The sequence below is a fragment of the Rutidosis leptorrhynchoides genome, chromosome 8 (assembly GCF_046630445.1).
Source record: "Rutidosis leptorrhynchoides isolate AG116_Rl617_1_P2 chromosome 8, CSIRO_AGI_Rlap_v1, whole genome shotgun sequence".
NCBI lineage: Eukaryota > Viridiplantae > Streptophyta > Magnoliopsida > Asterales > Asteraceae > Rutidosis > Rutidosis leptorrhynchoides.
Genome location: NC_092340.1, coordinates 255017594 through 255043037, shown reverse-complemented (window position 1 = coordinate 255043037; position 25444 = coordinate 255017594).

Sequence of the window (25444 nt, the reverse complement as noted above, 5' to 3'; positions counted from 1 at the left end):
CATAAAAGATTGAAATGAGTAAATGCAGGTTTGTCTTAACTGGTGACGTAGTCAGGGTTGAATTCCGGAATTCAAGGGATTTAAAAGAAAATCTTCGATATCTAAAAGATTTGATTCTGCGGCGAATAAAGAAATTAAGATCTCTATAATTAAATACGGTGATCTTCCACGATTTCTCTGTCTGATATTTCCATTATAAATTAAGTTCTTCCGTTCCATTATTCTCACCATTCCTATACTTTCTTTCTTAGTTCATATATCTAAAAGATTTTGAAAATGCTTAATCCAGTTCTAATCCTTGATATTTTTCTAATTATCATTTCTGTCATCCTTCTTTTCCATCTTCCTCCAGAAGAATCTGTTTACTTCTACTATTATCTTGGGGTGATACTATTCTTAATTATACCATGTCTTTATATTGCTATTCGTATTAATATCCACGGTTTGTAACCTCCGTGTTGTTATTGGGCTTTATATCTCCCCTTATACTTCAATGTCCCTATTTCTGTTTCCTATAATCATTGTTACTCACAGTTAATACTCCCTCCTATTTGCTGCGATTTATACTCCAATTTCTGTTTCAGAGCCTTGTCCCTCCGTTTCTTCTTATTGCGATTAGACATCTCTTGTAATGGTCCAGAATTCGCAGATATAAGTTTTAGAATGAATATTGTTAATGTTCTAAGAAGGAAATCGTAACGGTACGATTTGATTTGTCAAATTACCAAAATTACTGAGAATAAAACTATCAAGAATATATTTTCTTGATATGTTTGGAGGTGAAGTAGAATGAACGAGTCGTGTGACATGGCACATGATGATGTTAGAGTCTGTGAATCATCACGTCTCATTAGAAACTCAGCATGACTTACTGTAATATAATCACGTTGATCAAGTGTCATTATATTATACTAACTCATGCATCAGTTTTCAACATTACTTCAATAACATTCATATCTTAAGCTTGAAAGTTACAGAATATAGAAACTAACAGTTTCTATATGATGTAACACTGATAGCACAAATAGATTAATGATTTCGGATAAGAATAGTTATGAAAATATCTCCAGAAATATGGAGGATATTTATAATGAAAGATACGATGGTATCTTGGAATTTCTAATATCGATGGATGATGAAGAAGATTTATCCGTAAGGGTTTAGATTTGAAAGCAAGGTATTTGTTAAAGATTTCATCTGAAACAGAATCATTTGGATTCTTTGAAGTCAAACTTATTCTTTGTGATTTGTCCACAGATTTCTTCATAGTTTCGCATAATCTGTTTTTCGGTACTAAATTTTCTATTGAATATTTCCAATATAATGATACACAGGAAGCACGAAGAGGTATATAATTTCGGACGAGAATATTTATGAAAATATCCTCAGAAATATCGAAGATATTGATGATGATATTTTGGAATTTCTAAGTTCGATGGTTGATGGAGAAAGATTTTCCGCAAGATTTTAACATGACTTCGGAGCAAGATATTCTTTGAAGGTTTCATCGGATCCAGAATCACCTGGATTCTTTGAATATATGGTATGGTCCTTGTATTTGTCCTTGGTCTCCTTCGTGGTTAGCTCAATCCGTTTTCCAGTTCCAACTTTTCTGAGCTTTTCCAACATACTATTCTTTATCATCAAACTTTCGATGATTAAGGCCATTTACGGTTGCCTACGGTTTCTGCTGCTTCATTCAGCTTTTTCAACATTCAGAGTATCGATTCGTAAACTGGGTGCCTTTTCAAAATTTCAGAATTGAAGATCGTAATTCTAGGAGATAATTGTTATATGTATACATATAACTATTGATGTAGAAATGCTACGAGTTTCGAAATATTGATTGCTGATTCTCGGTATTTGATACGGCAATTCTCGTTATCAGATGCAGATGTGTAGATGATAGGATTTCAATGAATATAATGATTTTCGGAAAATCAAAGATCAACGGAGTTGCTGGTACATCTTCTGATAATGTCGTGGAATATAAAAGGTTCCTTGGTAACAATAAAAGAGTACACATATATATATATATCAAGGTTATAATAAGGTTGTTTTGAATGAAAAGTCGAAGTTGACTTGCTGGAGCTGTGACAAAATTTACTAATTTGGAAAGGGATTGCAAAGTTATTTTGGGTAATAATAACACTAAGAAATTAGCATAGCTACGTTTTAAACGTTTACTCAGTTGTCGAGAGTTTCTCAGGTGAAAAGTTATATGCATTAATCTTTTCTTCCGTAGATGAAATGCGGTTGGTTCATCCTCTCGATTGAGGTGTTTTCAAGAATTACGAAAGGTTTGGACGCAGATTGTAATCGTCAAGATACAAATGAGGTTTTAGGGTGAAATCAAGTGGCAAACTTGAAGATTTGTTTAGTTTCATATGTTATAATCAATATTTTAATTCATTTTAATTGTCCAATATTGGTAGTCCTCGATTGATAGTCCACAGTTAGCAATTCAACAATTCATATATAATTTAATATACAATATTCGAATTAATTAATACGTATCGTGACCCGTATTCGTCTCAGACTCGATCACAACTCAAAGTATATATATTATTTGAAAATCAACCTCAACCCTGTATAGAGAACTCGATCATTACTGCATATAGAGTGTCTATGGTGATTCCAAATAATATATATAGATGTGTCGATATGATATGTCAAAACCTTGTATACATGTCCCGATATGTAAAGTGCGTAAAATAAATAACAGAAATTAAATGGTGATAAATTAAATTGCGAGAATATAAATTACGATAAATAATTTACGATAAATAAAATGTAACCAGTTAGCTAGGAACAGTTAGCTAGGAACAGTTAGCGTGGATTCTTAACAAAATTTCCCATAGTTAATTTGTTTGTTTCTAACAATTTTTATTTTGTCAAATGTTTTCTTCATTATGCCACTTGTTGAATTCTGATAGATCAAAATCCAAATATGAAATTGAATGAAAAGGGTTATTCTGCGGTGAACGGATACGTATATCAGTGGTTGTAAGTAGTATATTAAATGACTGTTGAATCAGCTTTGAAGAATGTACAGAGTAATTTATTATGGTGAAATCTAAATTTTCCTCGGGTATTACCTACCCGTTAAAATATTTTCACCATTAACAGTTTGTACGAAAGAATTTTAATTACAATCTTTATGAAAATATATATACATATATATTTTCTTCAGATGTAATCATGGATTTAAATATTAATCTCATTTGATTTACCGTTAGAACTAGAATACATAATCTCTAAAACATTAGAGATTACATAATCGCCATGAAGAACGAAGATATTTGATGTAGAACGATACGTAGAATGATGATTATACTCGAGGTACAAAATGAGTTGTTGAGTTATGGATTTTTGTTGGTACTGGTGCTGTTACTGATGGTACTGTTGGCGCCGGTGTTGTTGTTGAAGCTGGTACATTTTGCACCATATTTTCCGAATTGATTACTCGAGTGCGAAGTTCGTTGACTTCTTGTATTACTCCGGGATGATTGTCGGTCAGAACAAGTGGATGAATAAGGTTTAGAATCTGAGTTATGATATAGTCGTGGTGAGATATTCGGGAAATGAGGGTGAAAGTGATGTTACGAACAGGTTCGTCGGTAAGTGCTTCAGGTTCTTCGCCAAATGGTGAATTCGATTAGTGGAAGGGATCATCTTCTGCGCGTCTCCATTGATTAAGTCGACTACGAATCCATCAGATGAATTGGGGATGGATGATTGGTTGATTCATTCTGGTGACACTGCTTTCGGAGCTTAGGTGAACATCCATGTTGGAATAGCTGTTGGAATAACTATCGGAATAGCTATCGAAATCTGAGGGACTTGAACTTGTTGAGGGATTCATCTCGTACGATCAGATGAAGGATTTTCGATAAGAAATAGATTATAGGATATAGATTAGTACCCTGCAATACATAATTTACATATGTATATATAATACTAAAATCCCATAAGTTACAGAGGAATCTACGAAAGTTGTCAGGCAAAGTCTACAGTAACAGATATGCTAAGATATGAATTGTCAGATACGCTAAGATATGAATTTTTATCTATACACTATTCATGGAGTCAATGCATTAAAACGTATCCAGACTAAGAATGATAATCAAATGATTCCCTAAGAATGATAATCAGGTAATTTTCGACACGAAATGATAAGCAAAACTTTTGACATGCAGACACGGTCGAAGTCCAGACTCACTAATGCATCCTAACGACTTATCAGTTATATACACTAATGCAGACCTGGTTCTCTAAGACCACCGCTCTGATACCAACTGAAAGGACCCGTCCTAATCCATCTGGACGAAGTCCGTATCAATTATAAACGATTCATAATAGTTGATTACATCGCGAGGTACATGACCTCTATATGATACATTTTACAAACATTGCATTCGTTTTTAAAAGACAAATTTGCTTTACATCGAAATTTGATGGTATGCATATCATTTCATAATATATCCAACTATAATTAACTTAATAACAATCTCGATGAACTCAATGACTCGCATGCAACGTCTTTTGAAATATGTCATGAATGACTCCAAGTAATATCTCTAATATGAGTAAATGCACAGCGGAAGATTTCTTTCGTACCTGAGAATAAACATGCTTTAAAGTGTCAACCAAAAGGTTGGTGAGTTCATTAGTTTAACATAAATAATCATTTCCATCATTTTAATAGACCACAAGATTTCTAGTTCTCATAAATATACGTCCCATGCATAGAGACAAAAATATCATTCATATGGATTGAACACCTGGTAACCGACATTCACAATATGCATATAAGAATATCCCCATCATTCCGGGATCCTCCTTCAGACATGATATAAATTTCGAAGTACTAAAGCATCCGGTACTTTGGATGGGGCTTGTTAGGCCCGATAGATCTATCTTTAGAGTTCGCGTCAATTATGGTGTATGTTCCCTAATTCTTAGATTACCAGACTTAATAAAAGGGCATATTCGATTTCGATAATTCAACCATAGAATGTAGTTTCACGTACTTGTGTCTATTTCGTAAAACATTTATAAAAATTTGCGCATGTATTCTCAGCCCAAAAATTATAAAGGGTAAAAAAGGCAAATGAAACTCACCTAATGTATTTTGTAGTAAAAATACATATTACGATATTGAACATTTGAACAATGCAGGGTTGGCCTCGGATTCACGAACCTATATCATTTGTATATATTTATTAATATACATAATCGTAATCGAACAAGTTAATACACTATATCTTCAAGTTATATTATATATATATATATATATATATATATATATATATATATATATATATATATATATATATATATGTGTGTGTGTGTGTGTGTGTGTGTGTATATTTATCTGATTTGTATTATATTAAGAGCATTTAATTTATTATATAAGAATATTTATATGATATTAGTAAATAAGATTATTATATACTTATATTTATTACAAATATACTCTTACATGTGTAATATTCATTTGTCATAAAGATAATAATGATAATAATATTAATTTTTAATTAGATATATAGTTTTAGTATCATGATAATTTTAGTAATACTATTAATAATCTACATGATAAAACTACTAATAATAATAACAATGAAAGTAATAATAATAATGATAAGATTGATAATTTTAACACAAATGATAAGATAAAATGATAAAAATAATATCATTTAACAATAATAGTAATTTTAGTAATAATTATACTTTTAATAGAAATTTTAATGATCGTATTAATATTAATACTAGTAATGGTGTTTAGACGATAATTCTAATTTAGTAAAATTAATAATGATAATGTTATTACTAAGTTTATTAAAAGTGGTTGTTTTTACAGAATAATTCTTTTAGTAATAACGATAATAATAATAATGATAGCCATAAAATGATACTGATAATACGTATCGATAATACTTAGTAATAACAATGATATTAATAGTTTTAATTATATTAGTGATAATGACAGTCATAATTAATATTAATAATGATAATGATTTCCATCATAACCGTATTATTAATAATACTAATAATAATCAATAATAAGAACAATAGCAATAATAAAAATATTAACAATAACAACAAAGATAACAATAATTATAATTATAATAATAATAACAATAATAATAATAATAACAATTTATAATAAAGATCATAGTAAAAATAATAATAACAATAATAATAAGGATGTAATAATAATAAATATAGTAACTACCTCCAAAGTGTAAGTCTCTTTAAAAAATTTTTTTGTCAGAGACGGGACTCGAACCCGTGACCTCTCGCTACCCGCAAACATACCCAACCATCTGATCCGTGGTGTTTTTCTGGTTTAAAACAGTTTCCATAAAATTTATAACCCGTATCTGTTATTACTCTCTTCTCCTTCATTCTCCATTCGACCAGGAACCAATTAACCACAACAACTAATTACTTGATCGATTTTAAGACTTAAATTAGATATATAAACGAGTATGATTGATTAAATGAATTGGAGAAGAAAAAAAAAAATAATAGATAACAGAAACAGAAACTGTTCGCGAAGAACCAAAACAACCCAAAATTAATTTATGAAATCTGGACATGATTAGATGATGTTTATAAAATAAAATGTGTTCTAAATTAACCATAAAAACTTTTAAAATCGTCAATTTAGCTTCAATTGCTACATCTAACTCGAATTTAATCAAGATAAATCGTTTGACTTTTTACTTCATAACTTTGACTCGTAAAATTAAGATTCAATAGAAGGAATTGGATCTTGAGATTTTTCAAATAGTTTGAGTGATTGATTCCTAAGCAAACTGCATTTAAAGATTTGGAAGTAGGATTCAATTTCGATTTATGGAAGAAAAAAATAGTATGTTCAGAGACTATCGACAGAAAAAAAATATATATACATTGATGAAATTAATAATTTCGATTCTGAAAGAAGAACAAATGGCTGTAACAGAATATAGAGAAGAAAGGTAATCGATTGAATTCATTACTTGTGAGAGAGCTGCATTATTTAACAGCTAATGAAGTCACAGTTTAATTACCAGGTACAGAAAAATAACAAAAAATATATAAAAGTTGAATATGATTAAAAACTCATTTTGTTGGTATCTGATGAGCTTCTTACGTAATTGAATCAATTTGGAGACAGGAATACCTAATCTTGATTGTGAAAGATAACAAATTGGTACAAACTCCTACTTTTTAATATATAATCAGATAATATATATCCTAGTAATAATATCAAATAAATAATAATAATTAATAATACTAGTTTCATATTTATCTATCTGTGTGTTTCGCATATATTGGTATATTTATCTGTACATATATAACTATGTTTATATATTTATGTTAAATTCTAAATTTTGGAATTTAACAATTAAAAAATATATTAATACTACTAATAATACTAATAATAATAATACTAATAATAATAAAAATTTTAATTATTAATAATGATAATAATATTATAAATGATAATAATAATCTTATTAGTTATATTAATATTTTGAATGATAATAATAATGTCAGTAATAATATAATAGCTCAATCGTATCAAATTTCATGTAATAAGTTTTAATAATATTTTTAATATTAAACGTAATAATGTAACAACTATACTTGTAATTACATATAATATACTATATTATATTATGTTATAACCTTTATTTAATATTTATATATTACAACTAATTATAAATTATATACGTATTTATATATATACATTCATCTTAATTACACTTATTTATTTTGTATATTATTTTTACATAGTTAATTATAATGATTTAATTGTAGTTTATTATCTCAGTTTATTATACATACCATTATTTATATTTAAATATATACATATATATCCATACATATTAGTTTACACCAACTGTTCGTGAATCGTCGGTAATGGTCAAAGGTTAATTGAATCCATATAAATAGTTCAAAGGTCAAATGTATGCATGAACACAGTTCAAGGTTTATGAGACTTCAACATTACCAACTTTGCTTATCATATCGGAAACCTATAAAGATTAAGTTTAAATTTGGTCGGAAATTCCCGGTTCGTCACACGTGAGTCTGACCATGGATGCCCTGTACCAACGATTGCACATTTTTCTAAAATTGTCAATCTACGGCTAACCTCACGGCCAACCACAGTTCGACCACAGTTTTCTCTGTAATCAAATTCATCCACTTTAAGATAGACCACTTTGAGGCATCTATAATTTACAAAACATTTTTAAACGTACTTATAATAGTTGCTTTCTTTGATTCCAAAAGAGTTTTGAACCAAAAGATGTTAATTTTTACTAATCACACCTAATGACATCTTAATGACATTTTAAGCTCAAATAAGATTAAACACAAAAATGTTTTACTTTTATCTTATTACAAAATGTCATTCAAATACATACTAATGATGGTCATTAAAAGTCCCAACAAAAGAGGTGCTCTCCCATGACTCTTATGTATCATTGTTATGTATGTTTTATTAATTATGAACTAGTAAATTGTTGTAATAATTTCCAAGTAAGTTCCAACTAGATTTAAACTAGTTCATTTGAGATGTAACAATGTTCCAAAGAGCAAGATACTTCCATTTAACAAAAAGACAAGTTGGTGAAGACATGAGTATGAGGTTTGGAATGTAATTGTTTATCTCTTTATGATTAGTGCAACTAGTCAATGCTTTCCCAACTAGATTCAAACAAATCCAATTGACTTGTAACAAGCACCAACTAGATTTAGATTTTAGAATGGAGATTTTAATTATAGGAGGAATTAAGATTTGAATGAGAAAATAATTTAAGTAATTAAATAATAACTAAATTTATTAAACTTAAGTAATAAAATATAAATAACTTATAAATAAATTAAATAACAACTTTTATTGCATAACAACGAATAATCAAACATACACGGCCTATTGAATCTTTCAATACTTAAGTGACCCATCAGCGTCTAGGTTCCGACAGAGCCCTTTAAATCGGAAGCCCATCAACCTTTCCCTAAAGGAAGACAGTCATCACCCATTTTCAAGAAATATCAATAACCAAAGTATATTCAATTTTCGTATTTACCGCGCTCCCCGGCAGCGGCGCCAAAAAATTGATGTGCAAAAGTGTGCAGTGCTTAATTTGCCTTTCAAACTTTTAAATTTATATAACCTTTATTTAATACACTTTTAACACCCTAACGAGCAACAAAACCCGGTCAGATGTAGTATTTTAGGTTATCGTCCCAAGATAGCGTGGAAGCAGATAAGAGTTGTTTATTATATAGCGTAGCTCTTATTAAAGAACTAAAGATAGATTTTTATGTGTTTTAAAGTTGTTGATTCTTATCTCTTAGGAAAGAGATGATTGAAGACAAATAAAATAACAAGATATAAAGCAGAAAATAAAGATTTAAAATAAACAATTATAAAATAGAAGTGATTACAAGGACGTGTGAATCATAAGGGAAATATATATTAATTATTTCATAACTTATATTAACAAATAGCAAGATAATAATCATAGACCAATCATTATCCCTAAAAGGTTAAGCTAAATGTCGCATATCATTCATAAGGTAGGACCTAAAGCATACATTAGCTAAGTGATGTTCATAGCTAATGTCTTCATTCATAGCATTCAAATAATCACATGATAAATATTACCTAAATCTGATGTGGATCCAAGGCAACATTTAATTAGACTGACAAATTATATAAGCTAATAAACTTAATCAGATCAACTCAAGTTACTAGCTGAAAGTTAATCTTAATCAGGTTCTCATGCAATTGACAATTAAATACACATAAACAAAGGTTCTTCGATTAAGCCTAACAATAACGAATTCTATTATATAAGTGTGATTCAAGTTCAACTAGTTATATAACTACCAATGATGTTTACCTAATTAGCATGCAATCCAAACACTATATTTGACAGACTAGATCTAAACAAGTGATATGAATCGAATATAAGATCATAGAATCAATGACTAATTAATCCTAGATTCATAATATTTAATCATTAAACATGACAAACAAGTTATTTAATCATGACAGATATAAACAGTTTAAATAATCATCACAGAAACATGAACATACAGATCTGGAAAAGAACCAGAAACTGTACGGACTGAAGCACGAAGTCGGCGGCTTGGCTCAGTCAAGCCGGCGGCTTGGACTGAGGAAGCCGGCGGCTTCATCTATTTTCCCAGACTTTCACAGTTTTCGTCCAAGTAACCACTATGAACGTTTAGTTCATAGTTGGAGACGAACAAAAGCAGTTAACAATAAATAAAGATATAATAAAAGTAGATGCAATAAATTAAAAGAACAAGTACCTTAATAAAGTGATTAAAGAAGAAGAAAACTTGAATTAACTTGCATAAAACTTGAATCCAATGCTAAATAGCAACTTTACATTGAAAATAAACCCTAACTAAGCCCTGAACTAAAAAAATTCGTAAATAGAGAGAGATATAATGAAAAGGTACATTGAAAACTGTAGAATTCGGCCAGTATTTATAGACCTCAAAATCGTGCCAAGCCGGCATCTTCGTACGAAGCCCCCCCCCCCCCCCCCCAACTTCCTTAGGCGGTGACTTTTTCTCCACTCAATACTTGATCGTTACGCTCAAGAAAACGCGTTTTAGGTCCAAGCCGGCGGCTTCACTTCAGATCTGAGCTTGGAGGCCAAGAAAAACGTGCCCGACAAAAATGTTAACTTTTTGACCGAAGCCGGCAGCTTCTATTTAACTAATCCAGTGGCTTCCTCCACTATGTTGTAGGTTTTTGTCTTGCGGTCATTTTGACAGGTGGATCGTCAAAAACGGAGTCCAGATGCTCAAGATATGGCCAAAACGGTGACAGCACGTTGATTTTCAGCATTTCTTCAACACTTACTTCCTTTTTCCTGTTTTAGTCCTGTTTTAACACATTTCTCAAACAAAATATTAAAAATACCTTTTTCTCATTTATACCCATTTTTGTGTGTTTTAGTATCAAAATGACTTTAAAATAAGAAAATAACTCCTCAAAATGTATTCAAAAACATGTATAATTTAGGAGTTATCAATAAGTAAACACTTACTCATATGTTTTTCATCATCAGAAAGAGTGAGAATGTTAGTTGAGAATCTAATTATAATATTCAAAAGTTAATCACTTTGTTTTGATGATGACACAAAAGAGATAAGTGCTTAATCATATGTAACACAACATGAGTTCATAAGCCTACACTATCTCTAGCAAAAGACCAATACATAAATAATTAACTTGGTAAAATTGCTATGCGGCTGCACCACGGTCGACCGTGAGTCTGACCGTGGATGCCCTGTACCAACGATTGCACCTTTTTCTAAAACTGTCAATCTACGGCTAACCTCACGGCCAACCGCAGTTCGACCACAGTTTTCTCTGTAATCAAATTCATCCACTTTAAGATAGACCACTTGGAGGCATCTGTAATTTACAAAACCTTTTTAAACATAGTTAAAATAGTTGCCTTCTTTGATTCCAAAAGAGTTTTGAATCAAAAGATGTTAATTTTTACTAACTACACCTAATAACATCTTAATGACATTTTAAGCTTAAATAAGATTAAATACAAAAGTGTTTTACTTTTATCTTATTACAAAATGTCATTCAAATACATACTAATGATGGTCATTAAAAGTCCCATCAAAAGAGGTGCTCTCCCATGACTCTTATGTATCATCGTTATGTATGTGTTATTAATTATGAACTTGTAAATTGTTGTAATAATTTCCAAGTAAGTTCCAACTAGATTCAAACTAGTTCATTTGAGATATAACAATGTTCTAAAGAGCAAGATACTTCCATTTAACAAAAGGATAAGTTGGTGAAGACATGGGTATGAGGTTTGGAATGTAGTGGTTTATCTCTTTATGATTAGTGCAACTAGTCAAAGCTTTCCCAACTAGACTCAAAAAAATCCAATTGACTTGTAACAAGCACCAATTAATCAAGATACTTCCATCAAAGATGAAGACAAGAGTGTAAAGATTTTGGTAATGAAGTTTGGATGCTAGTGGTTTGTCAAGGGACAAAAATCTGCATTTACCTTATTAGGAAATCAATGAAAATGGTTAAGGACATTAGACTTTCCTCTTTAGCTAGCACATGTCAATCTCCATGCATATGTCCAAGATCAAAGGGGTAATGGAGTTAACTTCTAGGTGTATTAAGCATATTTTGAAGGCTCTATATTGGGTAAAGAAGCCAAAAATTCAAAGAAAAAGGAGCTCCAACGGATATGTTGAAATGCTGACAAAGTTGTTGTAACGACCCGAATTTTTTTCCATGAATATATTATATGAGATTAATATTTACATGATTAAATGTTTCCAACATGTTAAGCAATTAAACTTATTAAGACTTGATTAATTGAAATGAGTTTTATGTAAACGGTTGACCACCCAGTTTGTCCGACGATTCATGAACGTTATAACTTGTAAATGACATGATAATATATATATGGACATATAACATGTTATAATGATAATTAAGTATCTCATTAAGTATATTAACAATGGGTTATATACATAAAATGAGACTATTAAATTAAGGATTACGAAATGAGATGCATATGTAATGATTATCGACGTAATAACGTCTTAACTAAAATGAATACATATGTATCATATTAAGATATATTAATACACTATGTTTAACAAGATAAAATGATAATTAAGTACATCATTAAGTGTATTAACAATGAACTATATACATAAAACAAGACTACTAACTTAAGGGTTCGAAACAATACATAAATGTATCGATTAACGACGAAATAAACCCTAAATCATAATGAATACATATGTATCGTACAATAATGTATTAATACATATTTGAAAGACTTAAGAACATATATCAAAATACTTATACCGAACAAATATAGTTATTATCATATTCCCATTCGTTTTCATCAAGAATTCTACTCGTATTCATACGGTATTTTCACCCGTATAATACCCAGCTTCAAGATGTATATACTATTGGTATATACACATAATAATTCAGCTCTTAGCAGCTCTAAATGACTCATCAACCATTATAGAAACATGTAGGGTTTAACCTTTGTCATTTACCATGAATGATTAACTAAATTACAAACTAATGGAGCCTATATGGCCATCCATTTTGACGCCAACATGCACACACATACATCAATTTCATTTCCATTTTACTACTCTAAAATCTCTCTAATCTTCATCTCTTTCAAGTCCTAAAAACCCTTCATCAATTCAGCAAGTTTAAGAATCAAAAACTAAGTTTGAATCATCATAGGAAAACTTGATCAAGAACATATCAAGATAGTCATCCAATTTCAAGTAGTTTGCTCCCAGACTTTTGATCTATCTCAAGAACACTTGCAAGATCAAGAAACCTTTATTTTTTTTTCTCAGTAGGTTTTCATTCTAAATCAAGGTAATAATCATATTCAAGCTTTGTTTCAGTTTATATAAACATAACTATCTTAAATCAAGTAGTAATCTTACTTGAACTTGTTTTCATGTCATGATTCTACTTCAAGAACTTCCAAGCCATCAAAGATCCTTTGAAGCTCAAGTTCATTTCTCATCATTTCCAGTAGGTTTACCTACTATACTTGAGGTAGTAACGATGTTCATAACCTCGTTCGATTAATACTTGTATAACTATCTTATTTGAAGAATATAACTTGTAATCACTAGAACATAGTTTAGTTAATTCTAAAATTGTTCGCAAACAAAGTTAATCCTTCTAACTTGTCTTTTAAAAACATCTTAACACATGTATTATATCTATATAGTATGCTAACTTAAGGATTTAATACTTGGAAACACGAAGAACACCGTAAAACTGGACATACGCCGTCGTAGTGAAACCGGGGGCTGTTTTGGGTTGGACAATTAAAAACTATCCTAGAATTTGATTTAAAAGTTTGTCTTTTGGGAAAATGATATTTCATATGAACATGATAATATATCCAAAAATTATGGTTAAATTCAAAGTAGAAGTATGTTTTTCAAAATAGTCATCAAGATGTCATTCTTTCGACGAAAATGACTACCTCTTTCAAAAATGGATTTGTAACCTGTAACTCCGACTATAAACCACCACTTTTTTAGTTTAGTTTTATAAAATAGAGTTCATTACGAAACCACAGCAATTTGATTTTCTCAAAACCGATTTGTAATGAAGAAGTTATGGGCAAAACAATATTGGTTAGAAATAGCCTAAAAGGCTACGAGATTATTTTTACAAAATCTATACTAACCATATCCTAGCTAACTTTACTTATATTATACATGTATTTACGCATGTCATGAGTATTTCCTTGTAATATACCAGTCTTGGTTAAGTCCGAGACAATATAATATAATCTTGATTAGTTAAGACAATAGTTACACAATACGTCGGATAAATCGAAAGACACCATGTACACAGTACGTCTAGATTAATTGTAAGATAATAGCTGTACCTTGGGTCATGATTGAGTCTTGTACAATACGTGTACAATACGTCTTGATTATTTCAGGGTAATATATTGAACTATATATGTACTACTAACATTGGACTATTAAATGTGGACTACTAACGTTGGACTGCTAACTTAACCACTTAATTCATCAACACGTAAATAAAAATATGTTGTGAATGTATTTCTATCATACTTTGATATATATATATATATATATATATATATATATATATATATATATATATATATATATATATATATTTGTTATAGGTTCGTGAATCGATTCGAGACCAAGTCCGATTTTCAACGATTTGAAAATCTATTCAAGTGAGTTATATTCCCACTTTTAATATCTAATATTTTTGGGATGAGAATACATGCAGTTTTATAAATTTTTTACATAATAGACACAAGTACTTGAAACTACATTCTATGGTTGGATTATTATACCGGATATCACCCCTTTTAGCTTGGTAACCTAAGAATTAGTGTTTATTATAATTGCCACTAATTGACGCGAATCCTAAAGATAGATCTATTGGGCCTAACAACCCCCATCCAGGTTATGGATGCTTTAGTACTTCGAGGTTTATACTCTACAGACGAGTGGTTCTGTTTTAGGGATATTCTAGATGCATTTTGTTAATGTCGGTTACCAGGTGTTCATCATATGAATGATTTTTATACACATGTTATGTGTATTGTTTTATTACACAGGTTATGTGTAATGTAAAAATGAAATTTTGTGGTCTATTATTACAATTTGGTATATAGGTTAAACCTATAACTCACCAACATTTTTGTTGACGTTTTTAAGCATGTTATTTTCAGGTGATTATTAAAGACTTCCGCTATTGCATGCTAATTAAAGACAAGAATTGGAGTCAACATGCTTGTATGATAATGTTTAAAAACTGCATTCGGAAAACACCTTGTTGTATCATATTATTGTTAACCATTATGTAATGGACGCGTGTAAACGTTGTATTGTAGATTATCATTACTTGATAATCTATGTTATGCCTTTTAAAACCTTTGTCGATAAAATAAAGGTTATGGTTTATTTTTGAAAACGAATGCAGGCTTTGAAAAACGGCTCATATAGAGGTCAAAACCTTATAATGAAACCAATTAATATGAAACGTTTATAATCGATATGAATGGGGCATTTCAGTTGGTATCAGAGCGTTGGTTTTAGAGAACCAGAAAATTTGCATTAGTGTGTCTAACCGAGTTTGCTAGGATGCATTAGTAAGTCTGGACTTCGACTGTGTCTGTTTTAAAATCGATTGCTTAACACTTTTGTTGGAAACTATATATTCTTAACATATAAATATTATGTGATATATTAATCTCTTAACGTGCTTGCTATTATGTGTTAGATGACTTCATCCGATCATGCTAGGCTATCAAACGACTCCGATTATAGTAGTCACTCAAGCGACTCAGATATTGAGTCAAAATCTTCAACCAATGTACCAAAGTTAAAAATGGTCGATTGTGTCTCCGCTGAGGAAGAAAAATACTGGGAAGATTCCCAATTTCCTGAGGAACCGGAAGAGAATCCCGATGAGGATTTCGACGAAGTGATAGAAATTACACAAGCTCAGTTTAAAGAAAAGAAAAACAATAAGGGAAAATCTCCATCTATCAAGATAGAAAAACCCGATCCCAAGCCCGATGGACCATTAGTTATCAGGAATAACCCTGACCATTCATACCGTAAACACCCGTATCACTTAAATTTTAATTATCGACCGGGAACATCTAAGAAGCCAGATTTTTCTAAAACAGTTGTGAAAAGGACTGCTCGTATTAAGTGTGGCAGGTTTATCCCTAGGAAATTAGCAGAACGAACTAAGTCAGAAGAGGAAGAAACAAGTGAGCCCGATTGAAGAGTTCGTAATTAATAAGTTTTATCATGTCTTGTAATATATGTATGATAACGTGCTTGTGCTTTTATGCTATATGTAAAAATTGCTTGAAATGTCTTATTATTTCCATTATCTTCTACAGACTTAAGTATAATTTCGTCTCTTTTACAGTATAAAACGAAATACAAAATGGATGTTAGGGATAGACAACCGAACATTTTAGAAGATCTGTCGCAGGAAATGCTTGATGAAATCTTGTCTAGAGTTTGTCAGGATTCATCGGCTCAATTGTTTATGACGAAATTAGTTTGCAAGGCATTTGATAAGCATTCCGAACATGCCTTGGTTTATAAAAGGCTTTCCTTTGATAGGTGGTGTATCTCACCTTGGGGAAACCGTAAGTTGGCCCGTATTTTCTTTATGGCTATACATTATGGAAACCTTAATACGATTTTTTCGCCATGGTATGCGAACTTATTTTGATTCTATATATCCTGGTATAGGACTTCATTATTTAGAAAAAGCTGTAAATATGCAACTAAAAGAAGCATGTTATGTATATGGGTTGGTTATGTTTACCTCTCGCCAAATAGAGAAAAAAGACATGGGATTACAAATCCTTAATCAAACATTTCCATTGGTATCGAATTTGGTGGTTGAGGTGAGAACCAAGGTTCTTGATTTATTACAACGCTGTTGGGTATTATGTAACTCCCATCCTTTTGACGACGCCGCAATGTACTGCACTATTAAGGGCCACAAAGGTTATTTTCCACTTGACCTAGGATGGGAAATAGTATTGGTAAAACCAGAGTGCATGTGTTGTTTTTGATCCTAAGAGTTGCGTGTTTTTACTGAACGACTTGAGTCTATCTAGATTCGTCTCAACAGCTACCATTACTTCACACTTTGTATATAGTTATCGTGTGCTATGTTGTATGTAATATAGCGGTATTATATGATTGTAAGATATTGTACCAGAAGTTTAAGCGTGAAGTATTAATGAATTAAGTTTTTCATGGTAGAATATTATCTTAATAGTAGTAGTTAATGTGACAACCCGGAAAATTTCGACTAATTTTTAACCAAACTCACGATACGATTTTATAATTCAGATATGATAAGTAAAGTCCGTTATGTTGCGTCTCAAAATTTTGAACTATTTTTGTACATTCATTTGACTTCGACCATTCCCGACGATTCACGAACAATTAATTATAAATAGATACATGTATGTTTAAATATACATAATAATGTGAAGTGTCATTTGAAATAATATATGATTAAATTATTGGAAATTAAATATGTAAAATAATATGCGATGTAATGAAAAATATTATTATAGATATATAGTTATATATATATATATATATATATATATATATATATATATATATATATATATATATATATATATATATATATATATATATATATATATATATATATATAAATATTACTTGTAAATATATAAAATTATATTAAGCCTATTTGTTTAAAAATATATAATATATTTATTTTAGTAGTTAAACCTGCTATTTAAAAAAAATTGTTTATATATAGAAAGAGAATATATTAAAAATAAGTGGTTTCGAGCCTAATTAATAAACGTCAGTAACACTCGGTTGATATTTCTTTTGTGTTCATATTGATCTAATACGAATTATGAAGATCTAAAATAAAAGTTGAGCTGTAAATCGATTATGAAGATTCCAGATTTGTTAAAAATATTTTTATCTTTTTAAATTTAAATATTAGTACTCCGTACATATAAATTGGAACAGAAAATAAATAATTATCGAACCTTTTTGATCAGGTATCAAACAATTAATGAGTGAAATAATTAAATATATTTAATCCAAAAATTTGAGATTTTTAGGAACACTTTTATACGTTAGCTGTTTAGCAATGGACACGATATAGCCATCCGGGATAAACTGTCGGCATAAAAATTCAATGTTATGGCTGCTAGATGATTTTTTTGGAAACACGTTTATTATATTTTTTTATTTAATTTATCAAGTTGTTGTATGATTAGAGAAGATTACTGTTTACATTATTGATTTGAGATTCAGTGTTTTGCATCCCTTATCACACTCACTTTATCTATATGTATATTCAACAACTGCAAAAAAATATCACATACATATATTCAACCCACTTCTATTCATCTTCTTCTTCTACAACCCATCACCGGAGTCACCATACACCCCATTAACGGACATCGTACAACCCTCCTAAACCACCACCACCACCTGCCGTCACCCTCAACCTCCTTGGAACCACCATCTACATCTATCTTTTCTCTTTCCCCCTCTACAATCTTGATTGTGAATCACCATTTACTAATCCTGTCTATGATCCAACCATCCACCACTTCTCTATATATAATTATATACACGACCATATTAGATAAACCGCCACCATTCTTTTCATCATCTTACAACTAAACACCATTGGCCTCCACCCTCCCACCACCATCAAACATCGGACCACTAACACCTTCCTCCACCATAATTAATCGTCACCTATGATCACCAAAAACCACCAAAGACTACCCACTGTTGCAGCTGGGTTTGTGTTTCTGATCGGATAACCAATAAAACCTCCCCTGCTACTGCTATGCTACTGTCACAGTAGCCATACCTGTCTAATTCTGTTTCATTCTTGTTATAACAGTTAGGGTGATGCGTAAGAAGATGATGGTACTGTAGCAATAATAATGAAGATGATGAATAGTAACTGTTCGACGGATAGATGATGCGTGATGATAATGTTCGATGATAACGTGAATATATGATGATGATGATCCTGTAATAATAAAAGAACAATGATGATAATACGCTAATGATGATCATGATGATGAATTTTACGGTGATCGATGATCATGGAGGACGAAGAGATCATGATGATGAAATGATGATGGATGTTTCGATGATCGAGATGATGCCCGATAATGATTCGATTAGATGAATTTAAATGATGATGATTATATGAAGACACAGTGATGAAGATAAACCGAAGCCTGCATCATCCATTGATCTGTTTATATTATGTTGGGTTTCTACTTTGATAAAGGCCAACTAAGTGATAAGCCCAACAAACAAATTCCATAAGCCCATCTTCAATTCTTTTGTAACCTGCCCATTAAGTGGCCCAGTACCACCAACATGCATTACTGTTACTTCGCGTGTTTCTGTTTCTGATTCTATTCTAATTCGGTTAATATAACAAAGATGATGATGATGTGATTCTGTAAAGATAAAGAAGATGATGAAGAGGATTCGGTGATGGTTCGATGATGGACGAGATACGTATGATAGATGATAAACAATTCGTATATATATAATAATAATTAAAAACACGATATATTACAAGAAATTTACAAGTGGTTCAGTGGTTTGGGATGAAAAGGTTTAGCGAGAGGTCGCGGGTTCGAGCCCGGGCAGTAGCGTTTTATTTTTAAAGCTTATTTCTTCAAAGGTTGTACTCTTTATTTAGTGTTAGTATTATTATTATTATTATTACTTTTATTAATATGATTATTATTATTATTATTATTATTGACATTATTAGGATGATTATTATTATTATTATTATTATTATTATTATTATTATTATTATTATTATTATTATTATTATTATTATTATTATTATTATTATCATTATTACTATCATTTTTATAATTATTGTTATCATTATTATTATTATCACTATTATTAACATTAAAATATTTATTAACAAATATTATTAGTAAGTATTATTAGTATTAATAATTTTTATCAAAGCTAGTGTTTTTATTGTAAAAATAATACAACCTTTTTATGTTATTATTATTACTAATATTATTAAATATTTTATATATTTTATTATTATTATCATTTGCATTATCAATATCAATATTAACATTATTATTAGTATTATCATTAATTGTATTACTAATAGTACTATTAGTATTATTATTATTATTACAACAAATATTATTTATATAAAATATAATTATTACATATAACATAAATATAGCTAATATTACAAACTACTATGTTTTAACATGTTAACTAATATATTATTTTTATAACACTAATTAAATTATATATCATATACATAATATAACCTATTATAAGTACTAATATAATTATATATAAGAATATTAATCATGATACATTATAAAATATATATAAACTTAATTGATTAATATTACAATGTGTTAATATATATACTTGATATAGGTTCGTGAATTCGATGCCAACCCTGCATTGTTCAGATCTGTCGTATGCATATTTTTACTATAAAATATCGTATAGTGAGTTTCATTTGCTCCCTTTTTCATTGCTTTTGCAATATATATTTTTGGGACTGAGAATACATGTGCTGTTTTTATAACTGTTTTACGAAATAGACACAAGTAATCGAAACTAAATTCTATGGTTGGATTATCGAAATTGAATATCACCCTTTTAGCTTGGTATCCTAAGAATTAGGGAACAGACTCCCTAATTGACGCGAATTGTAACGACCCTACTTTTTCCGTTATCTTTTACCGTTAATTATTTAATGACAGTTAACTGTTATTCGTGCCACGTCATTTCTATGACCTATATTATTATTTTTGTAATAATATATTAATTATTATGTGTTAAATGAATATTTGTATTCATATTTTAAATTGTACGTTTATACGAATCGCGGATTTCTATCCGGCGAATCTTTTCGGTTTTCAAACCAACGGTCGAGCTTTTGGGATTTTTAAGTCCTAATTATTTTAAATATGATATTTTAATGTCATATGTTTATATATAGTATTTATATATATTTTTTGTCGCGTATTTGTTATCTCTCCGAATTTTCAATCGCGTAGTCGTGTTTTCGCATTTCGAGTTTCGATCGGGCATTCGGGCCACAAGGAAATTACATTTAAACAAAAATGGGCTAGTGGGGCCCACCTTACTCACCCCATTCGGCCGAGACCAAGGGGAGGGGTATACCCCCTTTCTTTTTGGCATTTTTGTTTTTTTTATTTATTTATTTATCATTTTCTCATTTCAATTCCAATTTATCAAAACCTAAATATTAGTTGCACTCTCCTTCCACCCTTTCTTTTGGCTGACCCCACCAACAACCATCATCATCATCACCATCAATTGAAATAAAGCTTAGATCCTCTAATCGTTTACACAACTGCGTTCATCTCTTCGATCTCTACGCAACCATATCCTTCGATTCTTGATTAGGGTATAAACCCTAACCCTAGATTTTTAATTTTTAATTTATTTTTCTAATTTTATATGTTATATTGATAGTATGATAATTATATATTATTGTATTGTTGATTGTATGCGTAAAAATGCTCGTTAATTTATGTTTTCGGTTTGATTATTTTGGCACAGCGGTTTGATTGTTATTTTCTGTATATATAACTGATATAAAAGTGAAATTAAAGTGTTTAGATGAGTTCCTCTCATTAAGACATTAATTTTAGACTCCAGATTCATGTCATTTCGATTCCCGGAGCTCTAGATATGCTTAAAATGGTGTTTTGTTGAGATTAAAATGTAAAAACGAATTAAAATAGGTATGGTCCGACTTTGTGATAATTTTTGGAGTCTTTATTGTGTACTAGTGTGTTAGGATTGATGATGGGATGAACTTTCATGTTCGGGTCATCGAAATCTGAGCCATGGATCACCCGGTATGACTAGAACATGTTTTTGAACGGATTAAAGCTACAAGTTGTTTCATGGCTGTAATTCATGACTTGTTTGATGTTCTTGGGTGTTCTTGAGAACAATAATGTGTTGGGTGGGTTGGTTAGGCGAAGATATATATAAGATTCGCCGAAAACTGAGTCTCAGGGGCTCAAGTTATGACCCGATGAACTTTTAATTAAAACTTATGGTTATTAATTATGACTTATGATAAAAATAATGATTTTCATTGTTAATAAATTACTTATGATATAAAAAGTAATTAATTTAATTTAAGACTTATGATATATATTTATTATATCATTTAATAATTAATTATGATTTAATTAAACATTTAATTAAACTTATGATTAATAGCACTTGTATTATTAATGAAAAATACTTATGGTATGTATTAAACTTATATTATGAGATTATTATAATAAGACTTATAATAAGGATTAATTAATTATTTAATTATTATAAGGCTTAGTTATTATTTAATTATAATTTGATTATTAAATACTTATGATTTAATAATTATAATTAGAAACTTATGATATGATTAATAATTCATTATTAATTAATAATACTTATGATATGATTTAAAATTTATTATTAATTAATAATACTTATATTATGACTAATATTTAATTAATTAATTAAATACTTATGTTATATTAATTATATCATTTAAACTTATGTTAACTTTAATAATTCAATTTAATTTAATTAAACTTATGTTATGACATAATTATACATTTATGACTTTAAATAACATTATAACCTATATTATTATTATAACCTATACTTTAAAAATCAATGTTGACTATGTTTGAACAAGGTTGACTTTTGAGTTAACTTTCGGTTGACTTTGACTTTCAGTTGACTTTTGTTGACTTTCTAATTAAGGAAACTTTAATAACTTATAAACTTTCCAAAAATAGCAACTTTCTAAATATGGAAACTTTCTAAATTTGGAAACTTTCAAAAAATATAAACTTTCTAAAATAGAAACTTTCCAAAAATAGAAACTTTCCTAAAACAGAAACTTTCCAAAAATAGAAACTTTCCTAAAATAGAAACTTTCCTAAAATAGAAACTTTTCAAAAATGGAAACCTGCTAAAAATAGAAACTTTCTAAAACTAGAAAGTGTGTGTCCATACGCTGTTTCGATCAACCGATGCATGTTGAGCATTGTTCTATGTCTACTTGCAACATGTACAATAGCTATTGATGTTATGCGAGGCGTATATGAAATAGCTAATATTTTACTAGGAAAAACTATTAAATATGATACAATTTTACACAAGATATTTATTTATTTATAGAACGGATATACCTAAACCTTGCTACAACACTATAGGCAGTGTACCTAATCGTAGAGTAGTATAGTTTTTAGTAAGTCCGGTTCGTTCCACAGGGAGATGGCTTATTTCACACTATATTTTAAATAACTATATTTGTACAAAATATATATAATAATATATAATAATATATAAAAAGGGGGTTTACCGTTTAATGACCGGTTTGTCGATTTTAAAACTTTAGTCGCAGTTAAAACCTAATGTAAAATATTAAAAATAAATACAACTTAATTTAAAACGTAAAATAAATAACGATAATGAAATTGCGATAAATAAAAGTGCGAGAAAATTAAAAAGTACGATAATTAAAAGTGCAATTAAATACAATGACAATAAATAAAAGTGCGATAATTAAAAGTGCAATTAAATATGAAAATAAAAGAATTATGCTTATTTAAACTTCCGTAATCATGATGTTCGAAGTGTTGATTTTAGTTTATTCCCATGGGTTAATTGTTCTTTGTCCTGGATTATTCAATATGTCAGTCTGGTTTTTGTCCATAACAGTCCATCAGTCATAAATATAAAGTGCGAGTGTCCTCGTCAAATTATTCTTATATCCGAAGTCAAATATTCCAACTAATTGGGGACTTAAACTGTAACAAGGTCTTAATACTTTGTTTAATAATTACACCAGGATATCGACTGCGTGTAACCCAAGGTTTTAATATTTTGTTAACAATTACGCCAAGTGTCCTTGTACATAATTCACCCCTGTTTTAATAAATCTATTAACTATTAATCCATTCCCGTGTCCGGTTAAATGAACGATTATTCGTACATATAAATATCTCGCCCATCGTGTCCGATCGAGTGTATATGGTTATTTATAGGTATGTCCAATTGTAAATCTTTATATTAAAATTAACAAACTATCATTTAGTTAAACAAATATAAAGCCCATTAATAGCCCATAGTCTAATTTCCACAAGTGTCGTTCTTTTGTCTAAACCCCAATTATGGTACAAAGCCCAATTACCCAATTTTAGTATTTTAGCCCAACATCATGATTACTTCGTCTTAAATAAGCATAATAATAACTTAAGTACGAAACATTAATTTAAAAAGGAGAACATAGCTTACATTGATTATTTATCGCGTAGTGTTACACGGACAGAGCTCCGACTTTAAAACCCGTAAAATAACCTTTGCATAACCCAAAACTAATCTAATATAAAACTACACTATACTATATATATAATATATATATATTTATTATTATTACAGAGGAGTATTATTATTATTATTTTTAAAACTCGGCAGAAGCTCGTTGAATTTATAGGAAATTTTGATCCTGGTGTGCTCCGCGATCGTGGAGGTTTAAGCCTTCAGAGCTCCGCGAGTGCGGAGGTCCGAAATCCAGCTCACAAATTTTTGGCCATTTGCTTGTCGACGTTTTATTTAAATATATATAATATATAAATAATTTATATAATTATTTAAATATTATATTATATTCTTGAGCATAGTTGACTCATAATTTTTAGTCCGTTGCGTCGAGCGTTGATAGTTGGCTCAGGTCCCGGTTCCGAATTTCCGAACGTCCTTTCGTATAATTTAATATCTTGTACTTTGCGTTCCGTAACTTGTACTCTTGTCATTTTTAGACGTTTCCTATCAATAAATTGAACCACTAGGATTGTATCTTGTACATTTGAGCTTTTTGGACGTTTTTGTCTTCAAATCTTCGTTTTCGCCTTTTGTCTTCGCACTTATTTATTTAAACGAATATTACTTGAAAATAGAACAATTGCAACTGAAAACTTTACATATCGGAAGGATATTGTGCCTAAATATATGTTCATTTGGAGCACTATCAAATATCCCTACACTTGAACCTTGCTTGTCCTCAAGCAATACAGAACTTGAAATTAAATCACACGAATCACTTCTTTATTCTTTACACTTTATACATCAGTGATTTTGATACGGCGGTATAAACAATGATAGTAACGATGTGGTTTACAGTCCCACATGACTATATAAATTTAGATCCTTAAGGAAATTGGATCTTTATGAAAACATT